The sequence below is a fragment of the Kogia breviceps genome, chromosome 2 (genome assembly GCF_026419965.1).
Source record: "Kogia breviceps isolate mKogBre1 chromosome 2, mKogBre1 haplotype 1, whole genome shotgun sequence".
NCBI classification, from domain to species: domain Eukaryota; kingdom Metazoa; phylum Chordata; class Mammalia; order Artiodactyla; family Physeteridae; genus Kogia; species Kogia breviceps.
The window spans coordinates 5,098,026-5,117,775 of record NC_081311.1 but is presented as its reverse complement, the minus strand read 5'-3'; the positions used below and the strand labels follow the sequence as shown (position 1 = coordinate 5,117,775).

The following is a 19,750-nucleotide window of genomic DNA, read 5'->3' as shown; positions in this document are numbered from 1 at the left end:
GGTCGGTGGGGACCCCGCGCGATGGCCGCCTGCTGTGCTGGCCGACCCAGCCCAGAGGGGCTCTGAAATCCAGGAGCGCGGGGTGCAGGCGCCTGCCCCCTCACCTGCGGATTGCTGCCCGGTGAAGGCCAGGGTCAGGGGCGCGTTGCCTTGGGCCCAACCCGGGGTCAGCCCCGCCTAAGTGGAGACTGACCGGCAGGCTCGTTGCGACTGGCCTGGGGACCGAAGTGGGGCCGCCCGCGGCGTCCGTTGCCCGCTGACCTTTAGGATCACTCCAGAGCCGGCGCCACCGCGGCTCCTAACCGAGACCCTCCCCCTGCACTGACGCTCACCACCCACCTGCCAGGCCAGAGCGCTTTTTGCTGCGTTAGTTTCAGGCCAGAGCGGAGCTCGCTTGGGGAGGCACAAGGAGCTACACCCACTGCCCCCGCAATCCACCTATGAGTAGGTCCTCTGAGCTCAAAGCACCTGGCCCCAGGGGCTTTGCTAATTCCTGGCAGGACCTGGTGCCTGCGATGAGACAGCCAGCCAGCTGCGGGTCACCTGGCCCTCTAAATTTTCTCAGGCTTGGGGCTAGAAGTTCATACTCTTTGAGCATGCCTGGAAGTAGCCACGTTCGTTAGACTTAATATTTCTCAAGAAAGGTCAGAGAAATGGTAGAATGGAGGGCAGCGCCGGCTCTGGGGCATGAACTGGGAGGACAGCTGGTGACGTCCTTTCACTCAAGCACCTCTTCAGACACAGTTGCTGGTGCACACACACCCCGCCTGCTCATCCCCGACGCACCAGCCCTGTGCCTGGGACTCGGCCATTGCTGGGTCCTTGTTCACTGAATGAATTGAGCCTAGCTCCGTGCTTCCTATAGTGTCAGTTCTTTATAACTCACTTTATATGAAATTCTTTGTCTGTCCATGGATGCTTGGGGTGATGTGTCCAGACGTTACATAAGAAAGGCATCCTGAAATCTCCTTTTCCCTCATCCTTGGGGATACAACTCTACAATCCTCGGCATCCAGATATGCCCAGGAAGGGAATCCTGAACGCGTGGATCCAAACTCTGTCACCATGTTCTTTATTATCCTTTCCTAACCTAGATTATTCAAGGCTCATTTTCAGCCTGTTTACTTCTCTGGCTGGTAGTGGCGCTGGTGGGGCTGACTGGAGAGATTTGCCAGGTGATGTGTGAGCAGCCGGGAAACCTGTAACCCCTGTTCTGCCTGGAAGGGAACTGATATTGGGGATGTGTAGGACTTGGGGACATTCGGTGCCAGGTGAGAGGGATCGTTGCCATGGACGCCTGCAACATAATCCTCTGGGGATGGGCTGTTGCCACTGTGGGCTCAGTAATCTCTCCCGGTGGTCTGGGCAACTTTCTGTAAATCTTGCTTTATTGCTAATACATAACATCGAAATCTGTCTTCCATCTCTTAAACCTATCCCTGTAAATAAAGCTGCCAGGGCATCCTGAAATTGTACTGGTGGTAATGGAAAGCTAAATTTTTAGGGGCCATGAGTGAAAACAGATAAACGTAAATGCATAAAGGCGTGCCGAGGACAGAGCTGAGCCGCAGGTGGCAGCGTGGGTGTTTGCGATCCACGTGATGTGTAACTCTGGGAAGAAAATGGAAAGCTGTAACTGGCAGGTTAGAAAACCCACTTAATATGAAGAGGAGGATTTAACTGTCCTTTTTCATATCATCAAGACTACTTTTAGTTGTTCATGGATCTAGTAGACATGAGTCTATTAAAATTATTGGTATCCCCCCTCTTTTTTGAAGTAAAAAACTATTTGTCGTATTACTTCATGGCAGCTCTTCAACTTCACGAAGGTAAATATGGTGAAACGTTGTTGCACCTTACCTTAGGCTGTGGAGAGGTATTCCACATGCGTGAAGTTGATGCGACATCATGCTCTAATCTTTAAAGCAGACGCTGTGCTGGGGGCTGGCTGGGGACACAGGGAATTCACATCTTCCTGCTCCCAGATCTCCATGGCATTATTTTTTACGGATGGAAGTGTACGTATTTTTAGGGTGTAGAATAGATCATGTTTAGTTTTTTCAGAAAAGGAGTTAAAAGTTGGTAGAAAGTAGATTCATTTTAGGAATCAATTCGGTAAAAATTGGGTTCTTACATTTTGCTTCAGCAAAAAAATAGCTATTTTTTTGCGGTACGCGGAACTCTCACTGTTGTGGCCTCTCCCGTTGCGGAGCACAGGCTCCGGACGCGCAGGCTCAGTGGCCACGGCTCACGGGCCCAGCCGCTCCGCGGCACGTGGGATCTTCCCGGACCGGGGCACGAACCCACGTCCCCTGCATTGGCAGGCGGACTCTCAACCGCTGCGCCACCAGGGAAGCCCCCCAAAATAGCTACTTTTAAAGTGGAGTTTCCCGGAAAGCAGAAGCGCCGAAGAATAAAAATACAAGAAAGTACAAGACAGATGATTAAGAAAATATCTGAGTGTCTTTTTGTTTGCCTCCTTCTTGGATGTGGGCAGGTGTTGTGCAGAGAATTGCTGGCTTTTCAGTCCTACAGCTTAGTAAATTTTGAGGTCTCAATTTCCACGTTAAAGAAGACAAGAATATAGTCAAAGATGTACAAGAATGTTTATTAGTTTTGTACATCTGAGTTCCGAACTGGAAATAACCCAAATTTCTGTCAACAGTAGAGTGGATAAAAATTGGGTTTATTCATACAGTGGAATACTACACAGCAAGGAAGTTATTGCTGATGCATATGATAACATGAGTGGCCTTCACAAACCTTGGGTGGCAGAAGCCAGACACAACAGTCAATGTCATATGATTCCATTGAAATAAAGTCCAAGAGGGTGAAAAATTTACCGATGGTGGTCGATGTCAGAAGGGTGGTTATCTTTGAGCATGCTCGCCATACAGGGTCACGCCGCCTTCTGTGTATCTCGAGCCAGGTGGTTTTACTGTTGTGTACTTATGGACAAGTTCATCGAGACGTTCTCTTTTTTCAGGATGCCTCCATCCTGTCTGGGCGTTATCCCTGCGTCTTTGCAATGTCTGCACACAAGTCCCCCCAATAATCTATCCCTTTCACTGAACCAGCTTATCTATCCATCAGTGAAATTAGCTTGTATCTTCCGAAGTGTTTTTCTCTCCAGAACCCAAGCCCAGAGAAGGAGGGGTGTCGACAGACTCACTGGTGCTGTGGGTGAGGCTCTGATTGCCTGCATGTTGGAGCATGCTTCCTTGGGAGGCTGCTCCTAGACATCTGCTCGACTCTCAGGATACAACCACAGTACAGTTCGTGTTGGAGATGATTTTCCTACCTCGTCCTTTCATGTTCTGCAGTGACTGAGGTGAGCCTGTGCCGGTGATGGCAGGTTCCACCCTTCAGTTCAGAAGCTGTGGGTACAGATCAGCCATGCTCAGCCCCTACGGAGGGGAGGGAACTTGGGTTGACCTGAGCCTGTAGGGGAGAGATCAGATACATCAGGGCATTTTTCTTTTCTCTTTCAAGAACAAGATATAGCACTCAAAGGGGCTCCAGCCAGACCTCAGAGACTAGTTAGAGAAGCCTTCTGAATCACTCCTTTTGTCGTATTTTGCTCAAGCCTTTACTGCCCGCTTTCAGGACTGACTTTCTGCACAGAAGAGTCTCCTTCTGTGTAAAGTCTCTTGCCCGTGGCTCTTCCATTGTCCTGGCAACAAAGCCGTGTTTCCTCCTGGTGGGAATCAGAGCTGTGTTTCTCGAGGACCGGGGATTCTCCCCATCCCTAGTTTCCTTCCCTTCCACCATATGCGCAACCAGGGATGATGTTATGGACTTGGAACACAATTTGGTTCCGAAAAACTGAACATCACGCAGATGAGTTGAAATTCCTGGTTTTCCATAACGCATCATTGTGAATCTCATTTATCTGTAGGAAATGGAATGGTTTTATTTGTAAAGAGAACAGAAGTGGTGGTAGGTTTTCTTAAACACACCACACAGCCGAGGCGATGATACGTGAGAAATGGTGGAGAGTGGGCAGTTTGCTTTTGACTCTCCCCTCCCCGCTCAGGACCCGTCATGTGCAGGGCTCTGCAAACCCAGAGGCTTTCCCCTCCCCCAAGTCCGTTACTGCCCCCTTTCCTTTAGGTGGGTGTGCTGAGAAATAAACACCTGGCTCTTATTTACCTGACCTTCATTGGGTGAGTCTGGGTGATGGGGCCAGTGGAGGATTTCTCATCATCCAAGTCTAATCTGCTGGGGACCAGATCTCTTCCGGATGAGGTAGAAGGTAAGGGGCTTTGCTTAATCCCTGCTGGTGATGCGGGCCGCCTCTCTGAGGTGGCGAAGTCAACCCCTCGTCAAGCAGGCAATTGACCCCGGCTGAAGAGTGATACCTTTGACCAGAATTAGGTCAAGAAGGGATAAAAATTGCTTTCCGATTTCAGTGTCTGCTCTGCTAACCCACTTTGCTGGTGTCCAGACTATCGATGACCCTTCCTAGAGCCGTCTGCCCTGGGGCACACAAGGCTTGTGGTCAGCGTGGGCAGGGCCTCGGGGAGGCCTGTGGTCTCCCCGCAGCACTTGCTGTGGGGTATCCGATAGAGGTGTTAATAATTTGTTTGCCTTCTATTCCCACCTGGGGATTCACAGACACGGAGGAGGGGTGGGGACAAGGGCAAAAGGAGAAAAACAAGGAGCCCTCGTCCTTCCACTGTTTTCCTTCCACAAACCCCATTTGACGGTAATGATGGTCCTCCTTGGTCCTGTTTCTGCAGAATGCCACGTACCTGGTAAACGGCGCAGTATCTCCTGTTGTCCTCACAAGACAACCATGAAATAGATACTCCTATATACTCTTTGCACAGAGGAAGAACCAAAAAGTTAAGTAATTTCTCTAAGGTCACACAGCTAGGAAGTGATGGTGTCTAGATTCAAATCCAATACTGCCAGCTGCCACAATGTTACACTGCCCCAGTCAGGCTCATGCTTTTTGTATCAATCTGAGCTTTGCTCAGGGACAGATTGAATGTTGCCCTGTCTGTAGCACACACTGGTCAGACATCATGGTCCTACTTGAGGAGTGGCCTTAACCAGCGAGATCCATTCCTGGCCACACCAGCTACCCGTGTCCAGAGTGAACTTCACCCCTCCAGGCTCGCGTGGCGTCATCTTGGCTCTGTCGTGGAACAGATTCTGACTAGTGATGTTAACTGCTAATGCCAAGCCCTCATAAAGCAGATCCCATGTCTAGGCTGACTGAGGCATCGTTTGGGCCAGGCATGGTTTCTCCTTTGTTCCCTAAACGTCATCTGGTCACGGTATCAATTACACTTTTAAACAGCAATATGCCATAATCATCTCGAGCTCGGATAGCACCTTTTGCTTCTCCAGTGTAATTTCAGTGATCTTAGCACGCATTTTCTCTATTGAATACCTGCTATTAAAATACCTGCTATTTTCTCTATTGAATACCTGCTATTCTCTATTGAATACCTGCTATTAAAAGGATCCATCATAATATACTTGTTCCGTATATACCACAGAAGACCATCTCAGTTTCTTCAGGGACCCCAGGTATCATGACGCTGTGTTACAGTGGTCTCCTAGATGTATTTGCTTAGTAAGGTGGACCCTGGGTGATGAGGTAGCCAGCTGCCATCCATTGGAAAGCAAGCATTTTGTTCTTAAACGCCAAGTTCCAAGTGGGAAGAGGACAGAATTTTAAAAAGTCTCTAGTTCTGTTTGGTGATGTCTAAGGTTACACACAGATTTTCAGTTCTGTGTTTTTCATAAATATTTCTTTTTCTTCCTCGTATTACCGAATCTTGGAGAATTAAATAGGCCATTACTTTAATTCCACTGCACTGTCGCGTCGCAGAGCTCCCTGTTGCCAATTTGCCTGATTTGTGTTTTGGCACGTTCTGGGACAGTGCTGCACTCTAGACGTGCACCAGGCCTTAGAAGCTCACTTCTGGGTTCCCTTGTGTTAATACTCGTGCACCTTTGACTAAAGTTAAAGCAATACACGAAAACATATTTTAGCACATTTCTTATACAGATTTAACTTCTTACAGGATTCAAAGAAAAGCAAGACATTGTGTTTTTAAATGTTGCTTAGTGTTCTTTTTTTCTTTTTCCTTTTTTTAAAAAATACAAAACCCAGCGTGGTAGGTTGGAATGCGGTGCAGATGGCCAAGGTTGACTACAGTCCCTGTACAGTTGATCACGGCTCCCTGGTGGGTTCTCTCCCTGCCCCCAGGCTTCTGAGCTCAGAAGAAGGGAGGGGTCTTTATATCCCAGAACATACATTTCATTCCAGGGACAGAGGCAAATCATAACACGGCTTTTTCTCATTGGTGTTCATTGGTTGGCTATTGCAGGAGATTAAAGGAAGCAACTTGAAAATCAGTGTTTTTAAAAAAAATAAAATTGAGGTGTGAATTTGGAAACTGAGTCACCAAAAAGATGCAATAGCATGAGTAGAGAAATCTGTTACTCAGTGTCAGGTTTCAAGGAAATCTTAATTCATTTTTATTCTGTCCTCGGTATGGATCCCCAACATGTAACGTTTCAGAATTTGTTAAATATTGAAAATGTTCACCGCGGCTTGGCATTTCAGCAATCAGTAAGGGTTCTCGAGACTGACAGCTGAGTCCCTAAATGGCCTCTCTTGGCCTCAGTTCAGCGTGTCCTCGTTAATCGTGATCTGTCTCCTCCTGGCCTGTCTCACGCTTCAGATCTCTTTACCCATTTGAATGTGGACCACCTTGCTACATTTGATCAGCATGAACACATGTAAAATTATTCTTTTATGGATGTCTCGGGCTGTGAGCATCGTGCCCTAAAGTTCTAGTAGGAGATGAAATTTATTGATGATTTATTTATTTCACTGAATCCAAATATGAACATGAAGAAATTTATTTTAATGGTACTTTCTCCCCCCTCTCTCCAGCAGAGTAAATACTGTCACGTGAAATTGCCGATGATAACTTCCGAGTCCCTTAAAATAAGAGTTGTGATTCATTCACACCATGAAAATAGTAAAGAGCCAACGTCTTCACCTGCAGGTTCATCAGCTGTTGGCTCTTTCCCTTTTGGTCCCTGGGTGTTAATGAACATTTTCACTCGGGCGCTTTCTCTGCTCCCTACTCTATCTGGAATTAGGAATGAGGGTTCTGGATGTCAAGCTCTGGGTCTCAGCCCCGGAAATTCCATGTTCGGGCTCTGTGGTTGTGGGTGAATTGCATGAAGTCGATCTGATATCTTAGACAATCTCATAAGCACATACGCAGATGAAAGCCACGTCGTAGTTTGGTAAACACTCCCCTCCTGGCCACATAAGTGAATTGAGGCAGATATGCCCACAGCACGGACCGTGTGGCTTTCCAGAGAAATGTGTTTCTGTTGTGCGTGGGGCATATGTAGAGTTCTTTGTTGAATTCTTGCTTTCCCTATGGACAAGCATACCTTGTTAGTCCTTAAAGGACATTTTTAAAACATCGCTGTAGTGAAATCAGCTTCAGGTGTGATGCGTGCATGTGGCAAGGGTTGAAACTTGGCTGAGTTCGCCATGAAATTTAAGTAAGCTCCAGTAAAGCAGAAATAATGTCTGTATACCATGTAAAATGCAAAGATCTCCCATAGACTTCTTTCTTCTTTATTTCTTGACAAGCATGCATAATCTCTTCATTTTAATATAGAAAAGAATCAATATTTTAAAAGAGTTATTCATCCGTGGGTGCAACCCACTTTAAGCAAACTTCTCATATGAAAGGATGGCTGGCAACAGGCAAGCTGATAACTTTACCAAATGCTCATTTCGACGAAGGCTACCTTCAAATAACCACTGTCTCTCATGCACTTAGAGGGATTCACGTTGTCAAAAGTTACTTAATATGTGACTTTGCAGGACTACATCTTTTGCATCAAGTATTGTCTACTATACGATCTTGTTTATACTCACATATGAATACATGTGTACACTGGAAACTCCTGAACTTGCCTGCGGTGGGTTTCTGTACACATTCCCCGAGTAAGACAGTCTAGACATGATTCGGGCTGTCAAAGCAGACTATCAGTGTTCTCGGTTTGCTAAAGTTCCCCTTTACCCTTTCTAGGACATTTACTGCGTACAAACCAGAGCTAAAAAAATTAAGAGGTAGACTGACTTCCCAAGGGCTCAGGCACTGTGCTAGATGCGTTACATGTTTTCTCTTACTTCATCACCTCCACAACGTTATGAAGTAGTAATGTGTGACATGCAAATCGAAGGGCTGGTTGTGTAGCATCTTGGAAGATTTTTTTTTTTTTTTTTTTTTTTGTCTACACCACTTTTCGGAGTTATAGTGAATTGGAATTTACTACGGTGTTCTTCTAAGTACTTTACAGGCCTTGTCTAGTTGAGATTATTCCTGTTTTTACGGTAGCCAACACTCTCTTCTCGCTAATATAAATAGGTGTATCGGCTTATTAAGTATTTCATTTAAATATATGCTAATTTCTTGTGGGTAAATGACAAGCCGTGGCGTCCCAGGTTCTGTTCTCCAGAAAGTGCAGTCAGTTCCAGGTACCATCTTTCCTCCATTAACTGTTATTACATTCTTGACCTTCATGGAGAAATAGAAAACACCACCACCCTCATTCTCTAGTCTTCATTGAGCTGACCCACTTTAGGCCCATTGGTTCTTCTGTGCTGGTCATGGTTCTGGACCCTTCATGAATTAGGACCTTAACCTTCCTAAAAGCTGCATGAACCGAGGTCATGGTTATCAGCACCGTGTCAGGTGAAGAAAAGCAGCACAGAGAGGGCTACACGTGTGACTGAGTAGGGCTGGAATCTGACATAAAAACCACTACCAAGAAGTTGTGGGTGGTGAGGAATCTTCTCCAGAAATATCGGAGAACAAGTCAACTTTCCGTGAGGCAAAATAAAGGTGTTAGTGTTAATTTTCAGCTTGTACATGAATGAACCAGTAAACTTTTGGGGGAGACCTGGAAGTACTGTCCCTTTTTTCCCCAGGAAAACAGAACATCATTTGTTCTTGTACATGTTGAGAGCATGGGTGGTTATCATAAGGCAATTTTGGGGATGCCTTAATAGGCAACTGACTTTATTACCCAATTGTTAATGGAAAGAAGAATTTATAGCAGTGCGAGGCAGACTTTTTCTTAGAGTTACATAATATATTTTCAACTTTGGGGGTCATACAATCTGTGCTGTAAAAACTCATCTGTGCTGGTGAGGCAGGAAGGCAGCCACAGACAATAGGTAAACAAATAGGCATGGCTGAGTTCCAGTAAAACTGTGTTTATAAAACCAGGAAGTGGGCCAGATTTGCTGACCCCCGATACATAGCGTAAGTTGTTCTGAAGAATTTTGGTGCCGTATGTAAGCCCACATTTGAAGGATGAATTAATAAAGCATTTGACTCATCACAAGAAACAGTGTTCTTTCCTTTTGCTTCTCACATACACTGGATTCTAGGTAATACTGCTTCATCTGAGGTTTGTGCAGAATTAGATCAGTGTATCCTATCAAGGGTTACTTCTGGTGAGGGATATGGTGATGGAGCAGTTCATCTGTTGGTATTCAAGTAACAGATAATTCCATGCATCAAGATTCACATTCTTGGAAAAAACAAAAACCAAAAAGACAAAACTGAGAACGGCAACATCTTTGTCATTGTGTGCCAGAAGGATTTTGCTTTGCTAGTTATGGGAATACTCTAGTTATTGGAACTAAAAGGCGGTAAAAGGGAAAGTGAGTGTATTTGGGGCCTTTGAACTTCCGTACCCCTGGAGAGGACACTACGTAAGTCAAGACGAGACAATGCTAGACAGCTGTTATTGGACTTTCATCTATGCCTGATTTATTTAGGTGCTTCAAGAAACCAAATGGAATATCTTTGCCGTAGTCTTTTAATACTGGAGCTATTATGGTGACTGATTATGAGATATATTTTGTTTTGGTAGTTTCCAAACAGTTGAGATAAATAGTTAAGTTTCTATAACTGGTCTTTGTAACCGTATGAAAAATGATTAAGTATTAGCTTCATGTGAATTTCTCACTAAAATAAGAATAAATACTCAACTATCCTTACTAATGTTATACTTAATCCTGCAGGTTTGAATATTATCAGGGAGCAGAGATTTCATGTCCCTGTATCATTTTTTTAAACATGCCAAAGATGTGACCTAGTGATCACCGAATTCAATAAACTTCATTGTGTATTGTCACCCAACTTTAAGATTTGACAGAACACACCATTGTAAAGCAATTATACTCCAATAAAGATGTTAAAAAAAAAAAATATTTGTCAGTATTGTATCAACTGTTAGTACTTTGTGATAATCTCTAAAGACATTAGATAAACTTTTTTTCTTTTTGCGTTTTACCGTGGTTTGATTTATGTATTTACTTATTTTTAACATCTTTGTTGGAGGATAGTTGCTTTACAATGGTGTGTTAGTTTTGCTGTATAACAAAGTGAATCAGCTATACGTATACATATATCCCCATATTTCCTCTCTCTTGCATTTTAATTTAATTTTATATAACAGCATTTTTTCTGTAGCCTGTCATTAGGAGTATGGTGCACCTTTATTAACTAAAATTAGTTTGTTGTGTGTTGTGCTGTAATTTAGCAAGTCTCAGTTAACATAATGTCTCTTTGGCAATGGCCGTGTGTTTACTTAGCAGTGAGGATCTTAACCTACATACATTGCATTTCTCTCAATGAAGGAAGCGTCTTTGAATTTATCTTCTCACTGTATAACTCTTGGAAGTACTGAGATTCCTGGGAATACCCAGAGGCAGTTCTTTGGTTTTATGCTCTCCTTCAGTGACAACGGGTGGCAGTTTTGAGAACCAGTATTCATTCTTTAATTTTTTAATTGTTTCTAACATCTTTATGGGAGTATAATTGCTTTACAATGGTGTGCTAGTTTCTGCTTTACAACAAAGTGAATCAGCTATACACATACACATATCCCCATATCTCCTCCCTCTTGCGTCTCCCTCCCACCCCTCTAGGTGGTCACAGAGCACCGAGCTGATCTCCCTGTGCTATGCGGCTGCTTCCCACTAGCTGTCTATTTTACGTTTGGTAGCATATATATGTCCCTGCCACTCTCTCACTTCATCCCAGCTTACCCTTCCCCCTCCCCGTATCCTCAAGTCCATGCTCTAGTAGGTCTGTGTCTTTATTCCCGTCTTACCCCTAGGTTCTTCATGACATTTTTTTTTTCTTAGATTCCATATGTATGTGTTGGCATACGGTATTTGTCTTTCTCTTTCTGACTGACTTCACTCTGTACGACGAACTCTGGGTCCATCCACCTCACTACAAATAACGCAGTTTCGTTTCTTTTTGTGGCTGAGTCATAGTCTGTTGTATATATGTGCCACATCGTCTTTCTTACACTAAGGTTTCACTTGATGAATCAGCTTGTTTAACACATAGAAGTTAAGAGGAGGTTGACCCTGCCTTTGGGGTTGAAGAAGAAAAGCACAAGCAAATGAGTGTTGCGTGTGTTCTAGGGCTTGATTTGGGTTTTTTGTAAAAGAAAGCAAGATCTGAGGTCAACCTGTGTGGGAAGATCGCACTCAAGATTTTCTGAAGGTTGGAGAACGGAGCAGGGGCCAGTTGGAACCACAGGGAGGGCAGGGCGGTTCGGGACGGGCTCAGGGCCGTGGAGCCTTTGGTGCCCTGGTGTTTTCCGTGACTTGCCTGGGCCTGGGGGGCGGGTCGTCGCCATCCTTTTTGTCGGAACTGAGAGTCCGATACCTCACGTCAGGCTGAAGCGGGGAGGCTTACGGGGAGTCCTCCGAGCCCTTCTTCTTTTTTCCCCTGGTTGGAGCTGCCTCTCGTTTTAAGGTGGTGGATTTGGAAAACAGAAGAGCGGTAAAAGTGCAAGAAGATGACGCTCGCAGTTAGTGCTCCATCCAGTAAAGTTGTAAAAACAAATACGTCCCACAACCGGGGCCATTCGGTGTTACACGTAGAATTTATTGAAGGGACTCTGTTCAGAGAGACCTAGGGATCGCGACTCCAATTATACATGGACGCGCCGCCGCTCCTGTTAGCAGTGCACCCAAATATGCAGAGCCCCGGAGCACGTGAATTCAGCTGGGGCCCATTTCCCAAGACTTCTCATGTTAATGTCTGTTCACCCTAGCAGGGCCGCAAGGGTTTCGATGTCCTCTGTGCGATTTTCCAAGGACACGGAGGCTTGGCTTAAGGAAATCCTAAGCTTGGCTTCTGTGCAGCTGGTATAAGTCATCTTTCCCGCTTTATTAGTCACTTCGACACATTATGATGCTCTGCCAGGATTTTTTTTTTTTTTTTTTCAAGTCAGGAAAAAAAGGAGAAGATTTATGTCTCAGTTCCTTGGTTCCCTCACAGTGAGAAAGAAAATTTTTTATGGAATCTTAAATTAGGTGCTTATCGTCCCATTACCTATAGAAACTGCCGTCAAGACTCCATTCCGCTCCCATCGACACGTCTCTGGGCACCATCAGTGCTCGTAACGTGGCCCCGGTGCTCATCCAGGGAAGAAGGGCCCCTCCTTGTCTCTGCAAAGGACTCCCACAGAAGCCTTGGAGGGCCAGGGAGGTGGTGTTGAGGCATTAGAGCCGCCATAAAGGAGCCCATGCTGGAAAATTTATGCTGAGGGATGGGGGACCCAGTACCATTGGACGCTCATGCAGTCAGAAGGGGACTTTCTGGGATTCCTGGGAAGGAACTCTCTCAAGTTGAGCCCAGCAATCCAGAAATGCAAATCGAGCAGGAGCTAAGTCAGGCTGTTTCTTTGTCCCTCCTCCTCTGCTCTCTTGGCCTTTAATTCTCCTGTCCATCCGGCATTGCGTCTCTAGATGCGATTGGCATAGGCCATGAATATGTGGGTGCCAGGCCTAGCTCTCCGCTCCGCCCCGCCCTGCAGGAGCTGGGCTGCTGGTCGAGGTTGGGAGAGGGATGACCTCTACTGGTCTCTCTCTTTTTGTTTTCCTTCCCCAGAGATTCCTCAGCACATGCAATTGAAAGCAGAATGCCAGTTCTCTCCCTCTGCTGCATTGTCTCAGGTATGACTACATTTCTTTAAAAGAGTGAAATAAAAGCTCAGAATATTCTTGAGGCTGGTTTCTAAATGTGACAAAGGCCAAATGACTTAATGCATTACAACCAGCGGCTCTTGGCATCCTTTTGAGAGCTCCAGATGGGCTGCCCAGCTCTGCACACCCATCGCAGGAAGGGCCGCTGGGGAAGGCCAAGTGCAGGTAGCTGGACGGATGGGGTCTGCCTGTCTCCTTCTTTGGGAAGGGCGTTTCTCTTAATTTACTCAGTGGGTTAAGCTCTCAGACACCTTAAGGGAAGAAAGGCTCCTCCTCAGGTTACCCCCAAAACTCATGAATTGACCTTTGCCAAAAGCCAGCCTCTGTGTTTCCTGTTTTCTGCCTTTATAGGGGAGTGTGGATTGACCCCGTTTGTGAATTTGGGGTCTTGAGATATGATCTGACCAGCATCAGGTGCCCCTTAAAAGCGCAGCCGTCTGTGTGCTTTTCATTATCGGCATGTTTGCCTCTGACATGTAACAGCTTTCGGTACTGATTTTTGTTTGTTTCTGTCCAGATTTCTTTTCAGAGCAGCTTTAGGTTCACATTAAAATCAAGGGGCAGATCACAGAGATTTCTCCCTCGCCCTCTGCTCTCCCACATGCACAGCCCCCCTCCGCCACCCACTGTCAACATCTCCCACTGGAGGGGGCCATTTGTTACAATCAGTGAACCTCCACTGACACATCATGGTCACCCAGAGTCCATAGATGGCATCAGTTCAGGCTTGGCGTTGTATGTTCTGTGGGTTTGGACACATGTGGAATGACACATGTCCATCATTATAGGGTCATGCAGAGCAATTTTACTGCCCTAAAAATCCTCTGTGCTTTTTTATGATTGTGATATTTGCCTCTGACATATAACAGCTTTTCTTACTGAGTTTTTATACACTGGTTTTTTGGTTTTTTTCCCTAGTCGAAATGATAGGTTAGATGACCGGTCAGATAAGAAAAATTCAGGCACCATCATTTTTATAAAAGCATATTCAGAAGTAATACATGCAGTTGGTGTAGAAGGAAGATGGCATCGCAGGGGGTCCACCTGTGCTCTGCAGCCCCCCCCTGGGTGGGGCTGAGTGCAGGCTCTTCTTGTGAACACTCACCCTTCCCTGACTCCGGCCCTTTGTCTTGTCCACATGGAGGTGAATTTTGCAAATCATTTCCTGTCCTTGTCAACAAGTCTGCCGCATGTTCCAAACCACTGCCGAGCGTGCTGTGATTCCAAAGTTTGAAAACAGCAGCGTTTACAAAGACTTAAACCCGCAAACCAAATTCAGTTTACTTTTGAGAATATAATGTTTTCCTCCTTGAAGGAGTCATCCATTTGGAGAATAAGCGTGTATTGCAAAATCATTCAAAACTGGTTTTATCGCAGCGATTTGTAAAAATCAATTTTATTTCCTTGGTATTTAAAAAAAATACCCATCACCGGTGAGTGTATCATTTTGGTTATGTGCGGTTATTTTTTCAAGGACTCAGAGGATAATATCCTGAAAGAAGAAGGGTTATTTAACCCCGCTCACTGATTTCTGAGTTGTCTACCTGCTGGCCTCCTATTATGTGTCTGCTTTAGATCGAGTACGAGATTATTTCAAGGATCCTTTTGGTCTTTGCACTCGTAAGAAATGTTTTTTGAAGCAGATGTACACGTGGCCGCTATGTGACAACACTGGCTGCATTTCAAGAAAAGCGAGACTTCATTTTATAAGTTATTTTGTACATAGGTGTGCTTGAAGGGAATACATAAGCATGTGATATCATCCATACAGAATTGGAAAATCGGTTTCCAGGAAAAGGTAAAAAGGCTTTAGTATTATAAGCCAGGCACTTGCTGGCTGTTGAGGACTGGGCTTCGTGCTTCCAGAGTCCTCACTTCATTTTCTTTTTGTGCTTTCAGATCCCTCCAGGTGCGTTAAGCCTTTCCCTCTGGGCTTTCCTGGATGCCCAGTCATTCAGAAGCTCTCGTTCCATTTATGAGTGTTTGGGGAATTTGTGTGGACTTTTTTCTCAGGATGACTTTACCAAATCTGTTACGTGCCCTTTTGTGAAGGATGCTGTCTCCGAAGGACCTTGAGAGTCCTTGTTAGTTAGGTGACTTGTTTAATGAGCACGTTTTTTTTTGACCTTTCATACTTCTAATTTTTAAAATTTTTTACGTTTAAAAAAATTAGTTACGTATTTTATACATAGTAGCGTATATATGTCAATGCAATCTCCCAATTCATTCCATCCTCCCCCTTTCCCCGTTAGGATCCACACATTTGTTCTCTACATCCGTGTCTCATTTCTGCTTTGCAAATAAGTTCATCTCTACCATTTTTCTAGATTCCACACATAAGCAATACTATACGATTTTGTCTTTCTCTGTCTGACTTAATATAATAATTTCTAGGTCCATCCACATCTCTGCAAATGGCACCGTTTCGTTCCTTTTTATGGCTGAGTAATATTCCATTGTATATTATCTGTACCACAAGTTCTTTATCCATTTGCCTGTCGATGGGCGTTTAGGTGGCTTCCACGTCCTGGCTACTGTAAACAGTGCTGCAGTGAACATTGGGGTGCGTGGGTTTTTTTGAAGTATGGTTTTCTCTGGGTATCTGCCCAGGAGTGGGATTGCTGGGTCGTATAGTTGTCAGCACTTTTAAATTCCCCACTCCCCACCCTATCCCCTCAAAAGGATGGAGACTATGTATCACACTTACTTTGAGGCTGATTGCCTGCATCTCACTTCCATGATGATTTCCTGCTTCTTAAGTTTAAATTTAGAGAAATGTTTTCACATGGGAAAAATAAAACCCCAAATTCCTTAGTTTTTCATTTTTAGCAGTCATAGAGGTTTTTTTTGTAATGAGCAAAAATACAATGAAGGATGTACAAAGTCAAATCTCATCGCATCTCTCCCCAGTTCCCCTTTCCACTCTCTCCTGTCACTCACACTGTTGACAGCTTGGCTTGTTTCTTTACACAGCTTTCCTCTTTTTCATAAGTACTTAATGCAGTTTTAAAATATACGTACATATTTTATTTATACATATAATCTCAGATTATTATTGGGAGGGGGAGAGGGGGGATGTTTTGCGTGTTTTTACAGAGTAGAATTAATACGTTCCTATTACCCTTCATTGCTTTTTAAAAAAATTTTTCATTGCGACTGTTTTTTAATAGCAGTTTTAGGTTCACATTAACACTGAGGGGGAGGCACAGAGATTTCCAATATACCGCCTGGTCCCACACAGGCACAGCACCTCCACTATCAGGAATGGTACCTTTGTTACATTTAATGAGCCCATATGGCTCTTCATACTCATCCAATGGACCTAATTCACCTTAGGGTTTACTCTTGGTATTTTTCATTCTGTGGGTTTGGACAAATGTATAATGACCCATATCTACCCGTCATAGCGTTGTACAGAGTCCTTTCACTGCCCTGAAAATCCCGGGGGTCCTTGGGTGTTCCTCCCTCCCTGAGATTCCGACCCCTGACAGCCACTCATCTTTTTGCTGGCCCCATACCATTTCCAGAAGGTTGCAGTTATACATTATGTGGCTTCTTTCACTTAGTGATATGCATTCAAGGTTCCTCAATGTCTTTTCATGGTGTGATAGCTCTTTTTTTTTAAAAAAACTGCTGAATTGCATTCCATTGCCTGGATGTTCCACAGTTTTTTAGCCATTCACCTACTGAAGGGTACCTTGGTTGCTTCAAAATTTTGGCAATTGTGAGTAAAGCTCCTATTGACATCTGTGTGTAGGTTTTCATGTGGACATGTGTTTTCAACTCCTTTGGTAAATACCAAGGAGCAGAACTGCCCCAGAGATCTTAAGGTAAGAGTACGTTGTTTTGTCAGATTGCTTTTTTTTTTCATTTGACAGTGTAACATGGGCATTCCTGCAGTCCATAGATACAGATCTTAAGTGTTTTGCTTTATTTTACCAGAATATTCTTCAAGCATTCCTCGTCTGCTGTAAACTGAAGGCTATAATGTCTTCCCTAATTTTTCAGAACAAATTTATTGGTACTAATTATCTTTGCTGCAAGTACATTTGTGTTGTTCTTCATGGTGGAAGAGTTATTTTAAGACACAACTTGGAAGTTAGGTGTTTGGGTTATTAGTACTGTAGGCAACTAGTCGTATTCTAGATAGAGAAAGAACAATGAAGATAATTTCTCTTTTTAGAGTAATCAGTAATATTTTCTAGTGCTTTGGAAAGATCATATATTTAGAAAGTTCCTATGAAAAATCTGATTTATTCTTCATAGAGTACTCTTGTCTACTTTGGGGCTAGGTTAGAGGTTATTTGATTTAGCATCGTATTTTGGGGTGTTGTCACACATTTCCTTTCGGCATAGTGATGAGTTCTACGTAATGGATTGGTCATATAAGGTTGGATAACGTGGAGTTGAACCAAATGAAAATGTTGCCTTATAGAAATTGTCTCAGAAACCTTAATATGTGAATGTATGGTGTGAATTTGTTGAAGATGAGATAGGGCTTAGCATTGCAGTGTTTTCCTAACTTTCCTTTCTAGGGAGCTCTCTATGTATTTTTGTGAAGCATGCCGTGGCCAGTATGCCAGGGGACACACCTTGGGAAGTGATACTCCACTGGCTGTTCCACGTACGGTCGTGAGCTTTCCCACTGTTGAGGTTTCTTATTCCAGCCGACTCACGGTGCTCAATATCAGCATCATTTTCTTCTTTTTTTCTTTTGAATCAAAATATATCATGGGGCTTCCCTGGCGGCGCAGCGGTTGAGAGTCCGCCTGCCGATGCAGGGGACGCGGGTTCGTGCCCCGGTCCGGGAGGATCCCACGTGCCGCGGAGCGGCTGGGCCCGTGAGCCGTGGCCGCTGAGCCTGCGCGTCCGGAGCCTGTGGTCCACGACGGGAGAGGCCACAACGGTGAGAGGCCCACGTACCGCAAAAGACAAAAACAAAACAAAAAAAGGAATATGAAATATATATATATATATATATATATAATGCATACAAGCGAGTAAATACAATAAGTATGTACAGCTTAAAATAATAATAAAATGGGCTACTGCGCCATTTCCAGCTCAGGATCCTTAGATGCTCCCTCGGCCCTCAAGTGTATCCCTGTACCGTTTTCTGATACAATCTTGAGTCAGGTTTTTGGGTTATTGCTCTTTTGAATAGTTTCATCACATATTTCTGTATCCCTTAAAAGTATTTTCTTATGTTTTGCTTGCTTTAGTCCTTGCATCATCCAATACATATTTTTCTGTGACCTGCTCTTTACTTTCAGCATTATGGTTTGGTAATCTGTCCATGTCAATGGTTGCAGCTGTGGTTCGTTCAGTTTCTTTACTGTGTACTATTCCAGTTGTAGGACTAGTTCACGACTGAGGTATCCCTTCTTCACGCTTGGATATATGGGTGGTATCTGGGTTTGTGCTGAGAGCGGTGCCGTTAAGATCATTCATCATACTATCTCCAGGCACACCTGTGTGAAAGCTTCTCTAGGTTATGTACCTGGGGGTAGAGCATCTCTTTTAGGCAAAGAGAATCCCCCATCCTTCTTAAACTCTAAAAGTCTGTGCAGTAATCGTGAAACATAGACATAGACACTGTGATTCCTTCCCAGGCTAATCTTTATTCTCTTTTCCTAATCCAGACTTATATTTATGGGGTCGTATTTTTATTTTTTTTTATTTTTTTATTTTTTTTTTTGCGGTATGCGGGCCTCTCACTGTTGTGGCCTCTCCCTTTGCGGAGCACAGGATCCGGACGCGCAGGCTCAGCGGGCACGGCTCACGGGCCCAGCTGCTCCGCGGCACGTGGGATCTTCCCGGACCGGGGCACGAACCCGTGTTCCCTGCATCGGCAGGCGGATTCTCAACCACTGCGCCACCAGGGAAGCCCTGGGGTCGTATTTTTAAATGTACACGTACCCCTTCTATGTGATGGGAACATATTGGTGGCCTGAAGCTGGGTATTCGCCCCTTGATCTCTCTTGAGCTTCCAGCTCCCCTGGGAGCCCAGGGCATTGAACCAAGACAACTTAGAACGGAAGCCTCAGCTCAATTCTCTACCCTGTTTATCTTGAGTTCCTGCTAGCAGGTACGAGTAATGATGGATTGTGAACAAATAGCTCTGCCTTGTGTTTTTAGACCCTGAAATAGACAAGATGGCTTTGATAATCCTCTTTGACTGATAGGCACTTTTTTGTATCCAGATCTCATTCAGAAGCTTAAAATATGCTTCCACAAGGTTGATTTTAAGATAAATTATACAGAGCTCAAGACAATAAAGGCAGAGAAACCCTACCTACACATGGAATGATTTATGGACATTTTCAAAGTAGTTAGAATCCAGGGGGTTTTTTTGTAGCAAACACAAACAAAAAACCAAAAAAACCCAGGAGACAATAGCAAAAACATGTAAATAACATGAGCAGTAGAGCAAGATTTCCCTTTTATTACCCTGTACCTTCGGCCTACAGGAACTGCACCTCTTCTATTCAAATGTGTCTCTAAATATTCATTTGTGTTTCTGCTGCTGAGTTATCTGACTGCACGTTTGCATCTGAAATGTAAACTCATGGAGATGTAGCTCCCTAGTAGTTGTATCTGAGCTGGGACAGGAGGATTGATTCACAGGGCTGGGGATAATAGAACCCCTGATACCTGGGGGTCAGTTGCGGA

At 44.4% G+C, this 19,750-nt stretch overlaps 1 protein-coding gene across 2 annotated transcripts in view; it reads left to right on the top strand.

Annotated features, from left to right (window-relative positions):
• Window positions 1–19,750, top strand: part of DOCK1 (dedicator of cytokinesis 1) — a 504,544-nt gene that overhangs the window by 256,191 nt on the left and 228,603 nt on the right. The gene's annotated exons all lie outside the window — the stretch shown is intronic.